Source organism: Aotus nancymaae, unplaced genomic scaffold, assembly GCF_030222135.1.
Source record: "Aotus nancymaae isolate 86718 unplaced genomic scaffold, 86718_ANA_hifiasm-v0.15.2.pri h1tg000067l, whole genome shotgun sequence".
Classification (NCBI taxonomy): domain Eukaryota; kingdom Metazoa; phylum Chordata; class Mammalia; order Primates; family Aotidae; genus Aotus; species Aotus nancymaae.
The window spans coordinates 6,663,709-6,680,442 of record NW_026988482.1 but is presented as its reverse complement, the minus strand read 5'-3'; the positions used below and the strand labels follow the sequence as shown (position 1 = coordinate 6,680,442).

At 40.2% G+C, this 16,734-nt stretch overlaps 1 protein-coding gene across 8 annotated transcripts in view; it reads right to left on the bottom strand.

Annotated features, from left to right (window-relative positions):
* The window catches only part of MAP3K13 (mitogen-activated protein kinase kinase kinase 13), a 195,493-nt gene that overhangs the window by 128,937 nt on the left and 49,822 nt on the right, over positions 1-16,734 (bottom strand). The window lies entirely within an intron of this gene.

Sequence of the window (16,734 nt, the reverse complement as noted above, 5' to 3'; positions counted from 1 at the left end):
CTTTCTGTCAATCACATCTCAATAAAGTTGTTTTTCTTTTTTTTAAAGACATCTAAAGCTGGCCGGGTGTGGTGGCTCACACCTGTAATCCCAGCACTTTGGGAGACCGAGGCGGGCAGATCAACTGAGGTCTCGAGTTTGAGACCAGCCTGGCCAACATGATGAAACCCCGTCTCTACTACAAATACAAAAATTAGCTGGGTGTGGTGGTGCACATCTGTAATCCCAGCTACCTGGGAAGCTGAGGCACGAGAATCGCTTGAACCCAAGAGGCAGAGGTTGCAGTGAGCCGAGATGGCACTACTACTATAATCCAACCCGGGCAACAGAGCGAGAACTCCCTCTCAAAAAAAAAAAAAAAAAAAAAAAAAAAAGGCTAAAGCTGCTACAGAAGTTAATACATTTGCTGTAAGGTGTGACAGCAACATAATTACTAATAATAAGTCCACTAGGGATGGGAGTAGTCTCTGAAGCAATTCAACAAAACAGGCTCTATAAATGCTTCTAATAACAGTCACCTAAGATTCTTGGCTCAATATATAACCTGGAAAATAAAAACTAGCTGGCCTTATGGACTTGACACTTTAGTAAGATAAACGTGGCCTGGGTTATCATGCTTCCCATACCACAGAAACATCAACTGGGCTGACAAAGACTCCTCCATGTCAATGATCATGGGAAATCATTGGAAAGATAAGCTGTCTCACCAAATTATGGAAGATATAGAAGTCAGTCTTGGAGAAGTCATTATCATTTTAGAAGCAGAAGGTAGAAAGGGAGAGAAAGGCATGAAAAATGCACAGTCTAGAGAAGTTCAGTTCAAGAGAATTTCCTGTGATTATGGAGTGTTCCATAATTTGCACTAATATACTAGCCACATGCGACTACTGGGTATTTGAAAGATGGCTAGTGTTCTCGAGGAAGTGAATTTTTAATGTAATGTGATTTTAATTTATTTAACTCCCAAAACAGTCACCTGTAGCTGGTGGCTATGGTATGGAACAATGCAACTCTAGAGATAAAAAGCCAAGTCCCATCATTATAAGTAATTTTTAATTTCAGTACCTGGGCATACTCAGTGTGGAGGACTGCAAAGCCATTTTCAAGGTGAGCAAGCTCTTTTAAGAATCAAATGAATCTCCTCAAACTTCAGTAATAACTGAAGTTAATCCAGGTAATTTTCCTTCAGGTAGTTGGGGAATACTCTTTGGGGTTCTGAAACAGATCAGGAAAATGACTCTGGTCTCATTTTCAAAGAAGATATTTAAAACTCATTATTAGATAAAAATCTATATATAGAAATTAAGGTACAATAATTCTGCTATAAAAATATAAGCTATTCTAGTTTTGGAGGTTTTCTGAGGAAAAAAAGGGGTTTTTAAAAAAGGAAAACAACTCATTTAAGTCAGAATCAAAGTCCAAAGTATCATGATCCATGGGCAATTTTTGTCAAAAATACCAGGAAAAAGAAAGAGTTTAGTGATCTCAAATGCTAATACACGGAGACTCAAATTTCCTTCACAGGCAACAGTGTGTAGTGGTTAAAAGCTGGTAATGAGATCTGGGCTCAAATCATATTTCTGCCACTTACTAGTTACGAATATTCAGGTAAACCTGACTTTGTTTTCTCGTTATTAGAATGGGGATAATAATAGCCTATATTACCATATGAAGGTTAAAGTAATATTATAACACATGTAAAGAGTTGCACACAGTACCCACATACAGAAGATACTCAGTATATTATAATGGTAGCTGGTTTTATTTTGTTATTGAGACCCGGCTACTCTCTCAACAATGGAAATTTCAACAACTGTGCAGAACCAGGAATCAGAACCACAAGAAAGAATACGACATCTTTATTTTGCTTATAATAAAGCTTGAATGATCCGACATGGTTGGCTCTGTGTCCCCACCCAAAACTCATCTTGAATTGTACTCCCATAATCCCCACATGTCGTGGGAGGGACCCAGTGGGAGGTAACTGAATCACGGGGGCAGTTCCCTCATACTGTTCTCATGATAGTCAATAAGTCTCACAAGATCTAATAGTTTTATTAGGGGTTTCTGCTTTTGAGTCTTCCTCACTCTCTTTGCCTGCTGCCATCCATGTAAGACTTGACTTATCTAATAGTTTTATTAGGGGTTTCTGCTTTTGAGTCTTCCTCACTCTCTTTGCCTGCTGCCATCCATGTAAGACTTGACTTGCTCCTCCTTGCCTTCTGCCATGATTGTGAGGCTTAACTCGCCATATGAAACTGTAAGTCCAATTAAACCTCTTTCTTTTGTAAATTACCCAGTCTCAGGTGTGTCTTTATCATCAGCGTGAAAACAGACTAATACAAAATTCTTTTCAGGAAATTCAAAAAATATCTATTAGTGACCCACCGTCTAAAGAAAAGTTCATCCATGTCATTTTCCTTCAGGTGGTTGGGGAATACTCTCTGGGGTTCTGAAACAGGTCAGGGGAACCTTCAGGTAGTTATGCTAGCTGATCAAGAGCTCTGTTCTTTGTTTTTAAAAAGCAGCTACAGTTTTCTACATAAAGATGTAGTTTGCATAAAATGATGTGAACTAATTTGGAAAACAATCTGTCTCCTAGTTGGGAATATTGGTCAGAATTCTCCATTTCATATCAGAATGTTAACCCTATTTCTATTCCAAAGCATACGGAGCCTTGGTCAACAACTGAATTTCAATATTCAAAGACCTCAGCAGATTACTATTATACTTCCATTTTTCCCCTGTCCAGCTCCCATTAAATGCCTATCTGAGAAAGTGATTTTTAAGAAACATCTAAGGGAAAACATTCTTATAAGCATCACTCAAATCTATCCTTGTGTCAAAGGAGATCATCAGAAAGCTACATGCTATCTAAATTTCATTAGCCTAATACCCCTTAGCAGAATAACTATCATTGAGTGTTATGGTCCTGTTTTTATTAAAAATGATTATGAGGAAGATTCATATTGCTTCTGTGTTGTCCATTATCTTGAATGATATCTCCCATGTAAGGAATTCACATGAGGAATTTGTTTTACGACTTAATATAAAAAAAAAGACTTTCTGTTCTTGAAGAATTATTAGATGTCTGTCTACCTTTTAAATGATAAAAATGTAATCCACTGAATTTTCAGTTTTTCAACCCTGCTTCTGGAAAGCTCAGAGTCAACTTTAAAATTCATATGCTTTAAAATATGCTAATCACAAAAGCATATATTTACATGCATATTTGCTTTCTCTTCCTTGTTTTGGGCTGGATTTCTCTATTGTTAATGTTATTATACATATTCATTCTTAATGATAAGCACTTCAAACTCTTTTTGAAAAGGTACACTATAAATAAAATTTGCACTGAATATGTATCTGTAAACTTTTAAAAAGATTAAAGCCTCATGTTAAATTCTACAATCATCTTTATATTAAAGGTACATATTATGGCAAACTTTAAAGAATATTGTGAGTTACTTGGATTTTAACTATCCAATATTTTTTATTAAAGGATAATAAAACATCTAGCCAGCTGGAGAAAAGCAATTGCTTGAGATTTTATATGCTATTTAGAATAAATCTTAACAGCTTAATGAAGCTTCAATGTGTTCTTCCTGTCAAAAGGATGACTGCAAATGAGGGATGTGAGGATTCTCCTCTGATTGATGATGCAAATGTGCTGAAGCAAGTCAAAAGCAGACGGATTTCTCAATTAATAAAATATTTGCCATCCCCAAAATACACTATTCCATAACATACTAATTCTGGCAAAGTACCATAAACCAAACCTTTGTGGGATTAAAAATAATATACTGAGGCTGGGCTTGGTGGTTTATGCTTGTAATCCCAGCACTTTGGGAGGCCAAGGTAGGTGGATCATGAGGTCAGGAGATCGAGACCATCTTGGCTAACATGGTGAAACCCCGTCTCTACTAAAAATGCAAACAACTAGCAGGGCGTGGTGGCACACGCCTATAGTCCCAGCTTCAGGAGACTGAGGCAGGAGAATCACTTGAACCCAGATGATGGAGGTTGCAGTGAGCAGAGATTGCACCACTGCACTCCAGCCTGGGTGACAGAGCGAGACTCTGTCGAAAGAAAGAAAAAGAAAGGAAAGAAAGAGAGAGAGAAAAAGAAAGAAAGAAAGAAAGAAAGAAAGAAAGAAAGAGAGAGAGAGAAAATAATGATAATATACTGAGTCGTAAAGGTACTTTATACGTTGAAAGAGCAAAAGAAGACTTTATACATTACTCATTCACATAGAATTCATACTACTTTCTTAGAGCTCATGTTAAAAAAAATACAATAAAACCCTCTTAACTGTCTAACTTCTATTCTCTTGATCCCGTTTTAATTTCTTCCCTTCTTTAGCTAGATACAAGTTGGCATTTCCGCTTTAGCCACACATTGCAGGCAATGGAATTAAAGATCAAAACATCAGAGTAATGGATATCTGCCTTTTAAAGTCTGCCTCCACATCAGCCCCATTTGAAGGAACTCTCTCTCTCCCGCTTTTAGTCATGTGGTTCAGATGGAGATGACCCCGTCTGAAGTGAGCACTCTAAGAGTGAGCATGTAGCACAAGGCTGGCCAACTCAACTCCCTGGTCATGATAATTAGGGAAAGGATAGACACACCCTCCAAGCCAGCCAATAAGAATCATCTGAGTCATCCCCAGGATGTTTGACAATTATCAGTGGGGTGGGGGCTGAACATTTGTTTCATCAGGATACTAGCTTTAAGGACAAGTAGGCAGAGGGCTGTCATCTCCATCCATATAGAGGGCAGAGGAAACCAGACCAGAGGTAAAGGATAGAAGACTGATTCCTGACAAAGGTCACTGGGCGTCTAACTTCAGTCTTGTCTGAAGTCAGTTACTTTGCTGGACTTCCCAATTACACAACCCAATCAATCCCTTTCTCTCCACTCCCTCTAAAAAACAAACAAACAAACTTAAACCAGTTTGATACAGGTTTCTGTCACTTGCAGCCAAAAGATCCTTGATAACACAATGTCATTAACTGATTCTCTTTCATCATATTCAAAAAAGAACAAATTAAAATCAGATTCCCTGTACTATGAGAGTTCCTTTTCTGACACCAATAATTTCAATATGTTGGTAAATTCTGTCTTCTAACTCTTACATGGTGTTTACACTTTATTATTATTATCTCTGTCATCATCAAAAGTTCAACATTTTAAGACCTAATATTTCCTCTCAACAGCAAGGTCTGTCTTTGATGTTTTGAAGTCAGTGACTTTCACATAAATCTTTTTACCATTTATCTTTATCCAGGCTTTAAGATATATTAGTTCTGAAGCCCTGGGCAAGGTTACTTAAATGTTCTGTGACTTACTGAAAAAGGGAAGTAATTATAGGTATAGCATAGCACCTCAACAGGGTAACGATGTTAGTTATGTCACTCAATAACCTCATAATCAAAACCACAAAACATGTATTTTAAATTTCTGAACTTCAGGCATTTTCTCATAGCTTATTCCTATTCTGTGGTTGACAGATAATAACTGTGAATCTTTTATTTTTCTATTTCTCTCTATTCAAAAGTTAAAAAGCATATTTTACCTGTGACCTATCCTTTTTCTGACTTTCATTTCAAGGTAAATTCTGAGTTCTGTTTGTTTTTGGTTTGGTTGGTTTTTTTGAGATGGAGTCTCACTCACTTTATCTCCTGGGCTGAAGTGCAGCGGAGTAATCTCAGCTCACTGCAACCTCTGCCTCCCGGGTTCAAGAAATTCTCCTGCCTCAGCCTCCCGAGTAGCTGGGATTACAGGTGTACATCACCATGCTTGGCTAAATTTTTTTTTTTTTGAGATGGAGTTTTGCTCTGTCACCCAGGCTGGAGTGCAGTGGCATGACCTTGGCTCACTGCAACCTCTGCCTCCCAGGTTCAAGTAATTCTCCTGCCTCAGCCTCCCAAGTAGCTGGGATTACAGGAACGCACCGCCACACCCAGCTAATTTTTGTATTTTTAGTAGAGACAGGGTTTTGCCATGTTGGTCAGACTAGTTTCAAACTCCTGACCTCAAGTGATCCACCCACCTCAGCCTCCCAAAGTGCTGGGATTACAGGCGTGAGCCACTGTGCTCAGCCTTAAAGTATCTTCATTATATTGTCCTCTTTTGGAGTTTCAGATATCTAAATTCCAGAAATGATAATTGGGAGCAAATTCTGGTCTTACACTTTCTTGGTAAACAATCTTGTGCTGTACTTTAGAGTTTACAAATGTCTTTAAAATAGGGTAGTTTTTGGTTCCATCTCATATGTGAGAAAATAAGAGCCCCAGGGAGATTGGCTCATCTAAAATAACTTTTATCTACCCTCTGTAATCTACTGAAAACTGACTATACTTTTAAATTCTACCCATTACCCCTTAAGCCTCCCCCTTTAAAGACCCATCTTTCATCATCCAATGAGTAAAATTAAAGATACATTTTTAAGAAGTGGCAATGCAAAGATTAAAAAGCCGGTTTCTAAGTATCAAGGACCTTTGGTGAGATGCATAACTACACAAAATGGTGTAGACGTTAAATTAGTGGGGTGGACAGGAACGTTTTACTTGAATTTGGGAAACAATACTAGAAGAAAGGTCACTGAAATTTGGGGGCAAGAATAGTCTTCCTTGCATGGGGCCATCCTACACACAGCAACACATTTAATACGCTCCCCCCATGCTTGTAACTGTCCCAGTGTTGTTCACTGAGGCCTCTTTATCTTGTCATATTTGTCTCCAAGGGACTTAGATGTTTCCCTAAGGGACAGGACTTATTGCTAAGGGTCTGCTCCTACCTCTTTATGTCTAGGGCAGTAGAGAGAGAGCATCACCCGGTTACCTAACCTACAGGCTTCAAATGGGGGCAATGGATGCACCCCCCATGCATTTGCTTCCCTAGGCACTTGGATTGCTGTTGCCCCCGTTTGAAGCCTACAGGTTAGGCTGCCGGGTGATGCTCTCTGCTGCCCTCTGTTGACATAGAGAGGTAGGAGCAGACCCTTAGCACATAGGTAAGTCCTGTCCCTTGGAGACAAATATGACAAGAGTAAAGATGCCTCAAGTTGAGGCTCATTAAAAGCTTTGGGAATGTGAAGTGAGGCTGAGTTAAGGCCAAGAACCGCTCTTCCTAGACCAGACTATAGCCGAGTCTTATGTTTTACTTATCTTTGGCAAGTTGGCATGCTTGTGAAGGGAATCAAGGCTTGTCCTTACACAAACACAGCCTGTCCTGATGCTGCAGTCTGCTCTACTATTCTCAGTTTGCACTGCCACACTCTCACCCAGAGCTTGAATTAAGTCTTTCTTCTTTTGATGGAATGACCATTTGCGGGGGGCGGGAGTGAGGGGTGGTTATAGTCAGTTCTAATAGGAGGTAGACTTGAAAGGGGAATTTGGGGAAACTGGATATGAGAGAGCAGGGACAATTTCCGCAAGGTCCATATCAAATGTAAAACTGGTAAGGCACAGACTGGTGCTTTTCATTCTACTATAAGATTACGGTGTGTAAGTACAGCAAGTGAAGAACTGGAAGCCAAAGATGATGTTAACACTGAATCAGTAAACTGTTAAGTCAGTTTTTAAAATGAGCCTTATATGACCATCCATAAACAGGTCTATACTATGTAGAGTCATACTGTTACACCAAGTTTAGCCTAAAGCTGCCTCCTTATGTATTTAAGTTCGGCCTAAAGATTTTTCTGTATATCATAAACTCTAACAAGTGGAGGTGTAGCCCACACCTATGCCAATCGCTGAGTTTTGGCCAATCAAATGTAGCCAACTGTCGACACCACGTTCAAATAAGGCAAATGTCGAGCTGGAACCAACCCAGCTGTTTCTGCACCTCGCTTCCGTTTTTGGTACTGTCACTTTCCTTTTTCCGGCTACAAATCCTCTTCCATCCCACGGCTGCGCTGGAGTCTCTCGGAATCTGCTGTGATTCTGGGAGCTGCTGGATTCACGAATCATTTATTGCTCAATTCAACTCCTTTAAATTTAATTTGGCTGGTTTTTCTTTTAACAATACCCAGCACTACAGTAATCTCTTTACAATTAACACTGGTGAAGGGGACAGAGGGGGCAGAACCCAAAAATCTTTGAGGGAAGAACTCCGTTTTAAAGTGTACTGGTTAATGTAATTATATGTTATGTCCAGGAAATACACTTAAAATTAAATAATGAAGCCGTATTGGAAAGCTCTTGGTTTTCCATTACAGGTAATCAAACTATCCCAAAATAGGATAGTACTATCTTCCCCTCAAGTATTAAAAGATAGTAGTTGTGGCCAGGTGTGGTAGCTCACTCTGTAATCCTAGCACTTTGGGAGGCTGAGGCCAGTGGATCACAAGGTCAGGAGTTCGAGACCAACCTGGCCAAAATGGTGAAACCCAGTCTCTACCCAAAACACAAAAGTTAGCAGGCAAGGTGGCAGGTGCCTGTAATCCCAACTACTCAGGAGGCTGAGGCAGGAGAATTGCTTGAACCGGGGAGGTGGAGGTTGCAGTGAGTCAAGATCGCACCACTGCACTCCAGCCTGGGTGACAAGCAAGACTCCATCTCAAAGAAAAGAAAAGAAGAAAAGAAAGAGAAAGAAAGAAAGAAAGCAGTTACTATTAGTTGCAACCTGCCCCTAATCAATCAATTTGTATTGTATTTTTAAAATTTTACTTCATAGCTTCCAATCTAGTCTGTTCAACTAGGTTGAGAATTAAAGCTGTACAGGTAACATTCATTAAACAAGTAATAAGTAGATACAGGAGAATATAGGAGTGAGGAAAAGGGCTGGCCATAGTGCTTACTTAGATACCCTGAAAACCAATATATAAATCAAGTATGCATATTTTTAATGCATGCCATCTATATTCAAGATAACATATGCTGGTGTATATACACATAGGGATAAATCACAGATCCTGATCTCAGCCTATTTCACTAGACAAGAAACAAATAGGAAAATAAAAATTGTTTTAGTGGCTTAAAATTATAACAGAAGGTATAGTGGTAGAGATCGTCTTCCAATATCCAATCTTTCCTCTTTCCTTTTGGTAAGAGAATCCTTGAGCCCCACTCCTACTTTTAAAGTTTTAGGTGGGTATATGGCCACTCAGCTAAAGATTTCTCTACTTTCCTGGCTGTACACGTGACCACATGACTAAGTTCTAGTTAATGAGTCATGAGTGAGAGTGACGTTTGCAACTTTCAGGTCTTTTTGATGAAGCTGCTGTCCTGGACTCCTTTTCCCCATTGCCAGGCTGAGTCAACCTCTACCACGCAGATGATGATAATACCCTAGGCAATGGCAGAACAACGAACAGACGTAACCCTGGGCTTTGAATATTCTAGCAAATCAAAGCTATCTAGCTGTCCTGAATTACCTGCCTACTTTGGGATCGCTAATGATGAGCGTCCTTCCTTTTGTGAGGCACCAAATTTTTTGAGACTTTGTTACTACTACTTACTCTATCCCAACGATTATATCCTGCTACTTGGTGTTACATGGCTATTTCTTAAATGAGATAAGTAAATGATTGCTCCAGACAGTCTGAGAATGAATTACTCAGGGAACCAAGATACTGAGAGAAATCTTAAAACCCAGTCTACTCTGTCTTTTTTTTTTTTTTTTGGAGACAGAGTTTTGCTCTTGTCGCTCAGGGTGGAGTGCAATGGCATGATCTTGGCTCACTGCAACCTCCACCTCCTGAGTTCAAGTGATTCTCCTGCCTCAGCATCCCAAGTAGCTGAGACTACAGGCACTCACCACCACGCCCAGCTCATTTTTGTATTTTTAGTAGAGACAGGGTTTCACCATGTTGGCCAGGCTGGTCTCAAACTCCTGATCCCAAGTGATCCACCCACCTCAGCCTCCCAAAGTACTGGGATTACAGGCGTGAGCCACCATGCCTGGCCTGTCTTTTTTTTTTTTTTTTTTTTAACACATGAATAAAACGAAAGCTCAGAGATTTGTACATGATCTTGGAACTCATGGCAGAGCCAGCAATTGATTACGGGTCTCTTGGGATCTTCTTTGCTTTACATCATCCCATCTGTAGATAACAGTGACCACTAACATTGCCTCTTTCTTTCTTGGGCAGAGTCAGTTAAGATTCACTCAGTACTCCTGCGACATAGAAAACTGTCCTCAATTCGAAAGCAAACCCAACAAGAATTTTTTAAAATCACATTTTAAAAAACTTTTATTTTCATTTCAGGCATACATGTGCAAGTTTGTTATATAGATAAATTGCGTGTTGTGAGTGTTTGGTGTACAGAGGATTTCATCACCCAGGTGCCCAATAGGTAGTTTTTCAGTCTGCATCCTCCTCTCATCTTCCCTTCAAATAGGCCCCAGTGTCTTTGTCCATGTGTACTCAATGTTTAGCTCCTGCTTATAAGTGAGAACATGCAGTGTTTAGTGTTCTGTTCCTGTGTTGGTTCACTTAGGATAATGGCCTCCAGCTCCACCCGTGTTGCTGCACGGAACACGATCTCATTCTTTTTCATGGCTGTGTAGTATTCCATGGTGTATATGTATCACATTTCCTTATCCAGTCTACTGCTGATAGGTTGATTCCATGTTTGTGCTATAGTGAAGAGTACTGCAATGAACATATGCATGCACGTCTTTATGGCAGAACAACTTATTTTCCTTTGGGTATATACTGAGTAACAGGATTGCTGTGTCAAATGGCAGGTCTGTTTTAAGTTCATTGAGAAATTGCGAAACTGCTTTCCACCATGGTTGAACTAATTTACATTCCCACCAACAGTGTGCAAGCGCTCCCTTTTCTCTGTGACCTTGCCAGCATCTGTTACTTTTTGACTTTTTAGTAATAGCCATTCTGATGGGTGTGAGATGGTATCTTATTGAAAAATCACATATTTTGTCTCAAAAGTATCTGCAATCTAACATAAAAGAAAATACTAGTATACCAGTAGTATGACTAAAACAAGGATGAGCAAACAAGGAGCACGGACCCAAGAATTACAGTCAGAGAGCCAGCAGGATACAGGCGAAACTGGTCACAAAAGTGTCACAGAAGCAGTTTGTCTCCTGCTAACACAAGTGCTTTGGAAATACAGAAAATGATTCCAGAATCCTTCAGTCAATTCGTAAGCGCTCTGCTGAATCTAACGAAACATGCTAGGGTCTGGAAACGAATTTTACATTCTTAAAAAAATGTCTGCTTTTCCCTTGGCCTGGAAAATTTTGATGCTTTATTCTGCTAAAAACCACCTCAGAAGCCTTTGGCCTAGTGGTCTCCCTCGTGCTGACTAACCAACAATAGGATTCTTTTATTTTTTTCTTTGAGATGGGGTTTCGCTCTTGTTGCCCAGGCTGGAGTGCATGGCACAATCTCGGCTCACCGCAACCTCCGCCTCCCAGGTTCAATCGATTCTCCTGCCTCAGTCTCCGGAGTAGCTGGGACTACAGGCGCGCACCACCATGCCCGGCTAATTTTGTATTTTTAGTAGAGATGGGGTTCTCCATGTTGGTGAGGCTGGTCTCAAACTCCCGACCTCAGGAGATCCACCTGCCTCAGCCTCCCAAAGCTCTCGGATTACAGGCGTGAGCCACCGAGCCTGGCCAACAATAGACATTCTTTGCCATAAACCTCCCTTGTAAGTTGTGTCCTTGCTGAAGAGAAAGGGTTCCTGCCTACTGCACTGAGTGCACACAGCATGCTAAAAGCACATGAAGAGAAGGGGTGTTTTAGGGAGACGTGAAAGGAGAGAGTTACTATAAGGCAGTTAACTTCATTTATTCCTCCAGGAAACACTTCGGAGCACTCAGTATGTGCCGGCACTGAGCTGAGATCTGGTAATAAATACACAGTCCCTGCCCTGAAGAAGCTTATAGTCTAGAACTGGAAAGGTTCCTTTCTTCATACATCTCACATACAGAATTTCGGCTGGGATGGAACTACGGGTGAAAAAATTCTTCACTCCAAAATACAATTCTTGAAAACCACTCCATAACATCTTCAGTTAGTTGAATCCCAATCTGTTCTTTCTCATTTTGAGACAGTCTTAAGACTGGGTAGATCATATCCACCATGGACTACTACAGAGCCATAGAAAGAATGAAGTCGTGTTCTCTGCAGCAGCCTGGATGCAGGCGGAGGCCATTATCCTAAGTGTATTAATGCAGAAACAGGAAACCAAATACTGCATGTTTCACTTATAAGTGAGAGCTAAACAATGGGGACACATGGACGTAAAGATGGAAATAAGATACACTGAGGAACGGAGGGAGGAGAGCAAGGGCTGAAAAACCATCCACTGGGTATTAAGTTCAATATTAGTGTGAGGGGTTCAATAGAAGCCCAAACCCCAGCATGACACAGTACAGCAATGTTACAAAACTGCACACGTGCCCCTCGAATCTAAAATTTTAAAAAAACAAATAGGTAGAGATGGAAGTCATTGATTACAGTACTATATTCTCACAGGCTCTGCTTGCTCCTAGTTCAGAACAATCTCATTTCTCTGCCTTTGAAATCACCATTAGCTTTCAACCAACCAGAGTACGAAGTGCTCCTCTTTTTTTTCAAAACCCATAACCGCTAGGCCTTTTTTTTTTTTTGAGACGGAGTCTCACTCTGCCACCCAGGCTGGAGTATGGTGGCGCTATCTCAGTTCACTGCAACCTCCAGCTCCCAGGTTCAAGCAATTCTCCTGCCTCAGCTTCCTGAGTAGCTGGGACTGCAGGCGTGCGCCACCACACACAGCTAATTTTTGTATTTTTAGAAAAGACAGGGTTTCACCATGTTGGCCGGGATAGTCTCAATCTCTCGACCTCATGATCCACCTTCCTCAGCTTCCCAAAGTGCTGTGATTACGGGCGTGAGCCACCGCGCCTGGCCGGGTCTATCTTATAGCCGCCTCTCTGGTCTATGGGACAGAATATCCACCTGCCAGTATAGTTTGGAAAGAAAAGCAGGCCTGTCCATAGGTCACCTATGGCAGTGTTGCTTGATCTTGTCACGAGTAGATTACAGAAAATGCTTGTCTAACTTTAGGGGGAATATTATGATCTAGGGAAAACTATTATAAATACTCAAGAGATGTATTGGGCCTAAATTGCAAAATGACCAAAATGAAGCTCCATTAAAGATCATTCGTAATGGAAGCAGTGGTCTAAAAAGGCCACATTTTCTTAGCGTGTATTTTTAGTTAATTAAATTACTCAAGGCTCCATAATAAATGGTCATCTTCACAAGGCTATTCCTCTAGAAAAGAGGCTGGTGTCTTGAAGTGGCCTTCACTATAAGTAAATACAAAGAGAGATAGGAGGAAAAAAATAGAATTCCAGAAAGCCAGTAAAACATACTGTAATTAGTAAACAATACAACATTTGAAAAATTAAATACATTTTCCCCAGGAGAGTATTTGTTGGAGCTCACTGTTGAGTTGGGCTATGGAATAGTCGCCAATTTCATGCTACATTTATATTTCTTTCTTTCTTTAGTTTTCTGCTTTGTTTTTTGAGATGGAATGTTGCTCTTGTCGCCCAGACTGGAGTGCAATGGCGCAATCTAGGCTCATTGCAACCTCTACCTGCCAGGTTCAAGCAATTCTCCTGCCTCAGCCTCCTGAGTAGCTGGGATTACAGGCATGTACCACTATACCCAGCTAATTTGTATTTTTAGTAGAGACGAGGTTTCACGAGGTTGGCCAGGCTGGACTCGAAATTCTGACCTCAGGTGACCCACCCGCCTGGGCCTCCCAAAGTGTGGGGGTTACAGGCGTGAGCCACTGTGCCCGGCTATATTTATATTTCTGAAATTGCCCCCATCACAAGTTCTTCACATTTAGGGCAAGTTCTTTTGTATTGTTCCCTAAAAATGCCTGACGACATTTTCAATGGAATGAGAGAATGCTTTCTGCTGCTGCCATCTACTGCAAACTTGAAAAATATATTTTAAAAACATGAAAGAAAAAATGCACTATTGAAGAATAATTTATAAGTCAGACAAGTAGACTGAGATCAATGTCATGCTTTACTTTTAACTAAACTATTGATTATTCCAGGCCTCTGAACGATGATCAATAAGGCAATGTATAAGAAATAGAGTAAATAGAGATGTATAAAGAAACACAGTAAATAAGCTACACAGAACAGAATTAAATGGCTTTGTAAAGCTACAGCTTGATCTGTCTATATGTACAGACATCATTTCTAGTCTGTCCTATATATAAAAACAAGTCTATCTTCCTTTGTGTTACAAACACCTCAATTCAAAACTATTAGAAAAATGAAGTACAAAGTTCACTTTTACTGACTTGAACAAATGTGAGTTCAAAAATGATCAAGGTAGGTAAACACACTAACAAAGCAGAGGGAGGAGGAGGAAAAGGTTCATGAACAAGCAAGTCAGAGAGAAAACTTTCACACCCTTTGGAAAGGGTGTAGCAAAATAGGTACTCTTATATACTGCTGATGGTTAAATAATTGCTGCATCCCTTTTGAAGTATAATTTGGCAATAGATATCAGTAGGCTTCAAATTTTAATCTCTTTTGACCCAAAATTCAAGTTGGGAAATTAATTCTAAATAAATAATCAATACTTTGCCAAACAAGCCAGCTACGAGGATTTCATCACATAATTGTTTAAAACAAAAATAACTGGGAATAATATAATACTCCTAACAATGGAAGGTATTAAATAAATGATGATAAAACTATTCAATAGAACACTTCAAACCTTTACAGGTTATGTACTAAAATGTATAAGAACAGGTTAAAATATTCATGACAAAGTGTGAAAAATAATAGATATTTTACAACACAATAATAGATACTAGGTGATCTAACATATATATGTGACCAGAAAGATGAAGGATATAGATCGTATATCACAACTATCTCTGGATATAGCGATACTGGTGATTTTATTTTCTTCTCTTTTAATCTACATTTCTAGATTATCTGTGAAGGACAAATGTATTGCTTTTGGGAAAAGTTACAAAAATTGGTAAGGTAATAAATGTTCACTGCTATTTTAACTAAATTATTTTAAGTTTAAAAAACTTGTTATTGGGGTTTTGGGGAGACGTTGGTCAAGGATACACAATTTCAGCTGGAAAGAAGTTCAGATCTCTTGTACAATACACAGTGACTACAGCTAATAACAATGTATTCCACACATGAAAATTGCTAGAATAGATTTTAAATGTTTCACCACAAACAAATGATAGGTATGTGAGGTAAAACAAAAACAAAACTCATTACAATTTTCCCTTCTTATTTAAGCAAGATAGCCTAGAAATGATTCCGTAATAAGCTATGCCAGCAGTTCCCAACCTTTTTGGCACCAGGGACCAGTTTCATGGAAGACAATGGACTCAGGGGTGGGATGGGAGCGGGTGGCCTCAGGATAATTTAAGTGCATTACATGTATTGTGCACTTTATTTCTATTATTATATTGTAATATATAATGAAATAATTATACAACTCACTGTAATGTAGAATCAGTGGGAGCCCTGAGCTTGTTTTCCTGCAACTAGATGGTCCCATCTGAAGGCGATGGGAGACAATGACAGATCATCAGGCATTAGATTCTCATAAAGAGCATGCAACCTGGATCCCTCACACGTGCAGTTCGAAATACGGTTCTTGCTCCTATGGAATCTAATGCCATCGCTCATCTGACAGGAGGCAGAGCTCAGGCAATAATGCGAGTGATGGGGAGCAGCTGTAAACACAGACGATGCTTAGCTCACTGGTCTGCTGCTCATCTCCTGCTGTGTGGCCTGGTTCCTAATAGGCCACAGACCAGCATCAGTCAGTGGCCAGGAGGTTGGGGACCTCTGCACTATGCTGTAATAGACACTGTGTCTTTTCACTAGAGTGAGGGATGGTCACAGCTGGGATAAACTTTGAGGAGGTGGGCAGGTTTAGAATGAAAAGCCTTAACCAGAAGAAGGTGTATGTGTTTGTGTGTGTGTGTGTGTGTGTGTGTGTGTGTGTGTGTGTGTGTTTGTGTACTTTTTTGCAAGGAAACAGAAAAATGCAGCTGGCAATAAAAGATTATGAGATTAGTAGAAATGGGGCTGGGCGCAGTGGCTCACACCTGTAATCCCAGTGTTCTGGGAGGCTAAGGCTGGCAGATCACCTGAGGTCAAGAGTTAAAGACCAGCCTGGCCAACACGGTGAAACCCTGTCTCTACTAAAAATACAAAAATTAGCTGGGCATGGTGGCGCGTGCCTGTCATCCCAGCTACTCAGGAGGCTGAGGCAGGAGAATCACTTGAACCCGGGAGGCAGAGGTTGCAGTGAGCTGAGATCATGCCACTACACTCCAGCCTGGGTGACAGAGCAAGACTCCATCTCAAAAAAAAAAAAAAAATTATGAGATTAGTAGAAACAAAGTTGCAAAATCTCATTTCCGATAAAATTATAGAAGGCAGAGTTACCTGGTGAAAGGGAAAGCTGTTAGGTTTAGAATTGTATGGAGCAAGAGAGGTTTTGACAGCCAATGTGGGAAACAATAGACAGAAATGGGAGGCCACCAATCAGCCATGACGGCCTCACTGAGGATGCAAAGTAATCAACATGGCAGCTGAAAATATGATTAAGGAGGTACTCTGTGTTGGGCATAGTTGGAGGAGGAAGGGCCAAAGGCTGATGAGAGGGGTGGAAGAAGAGATTATTAAATGGCTGATAATATTTCCAAGTTGGATGGTGCATAAAGGGAAAGGGGTCAAGCGCAATTCAGTTTGGTATCT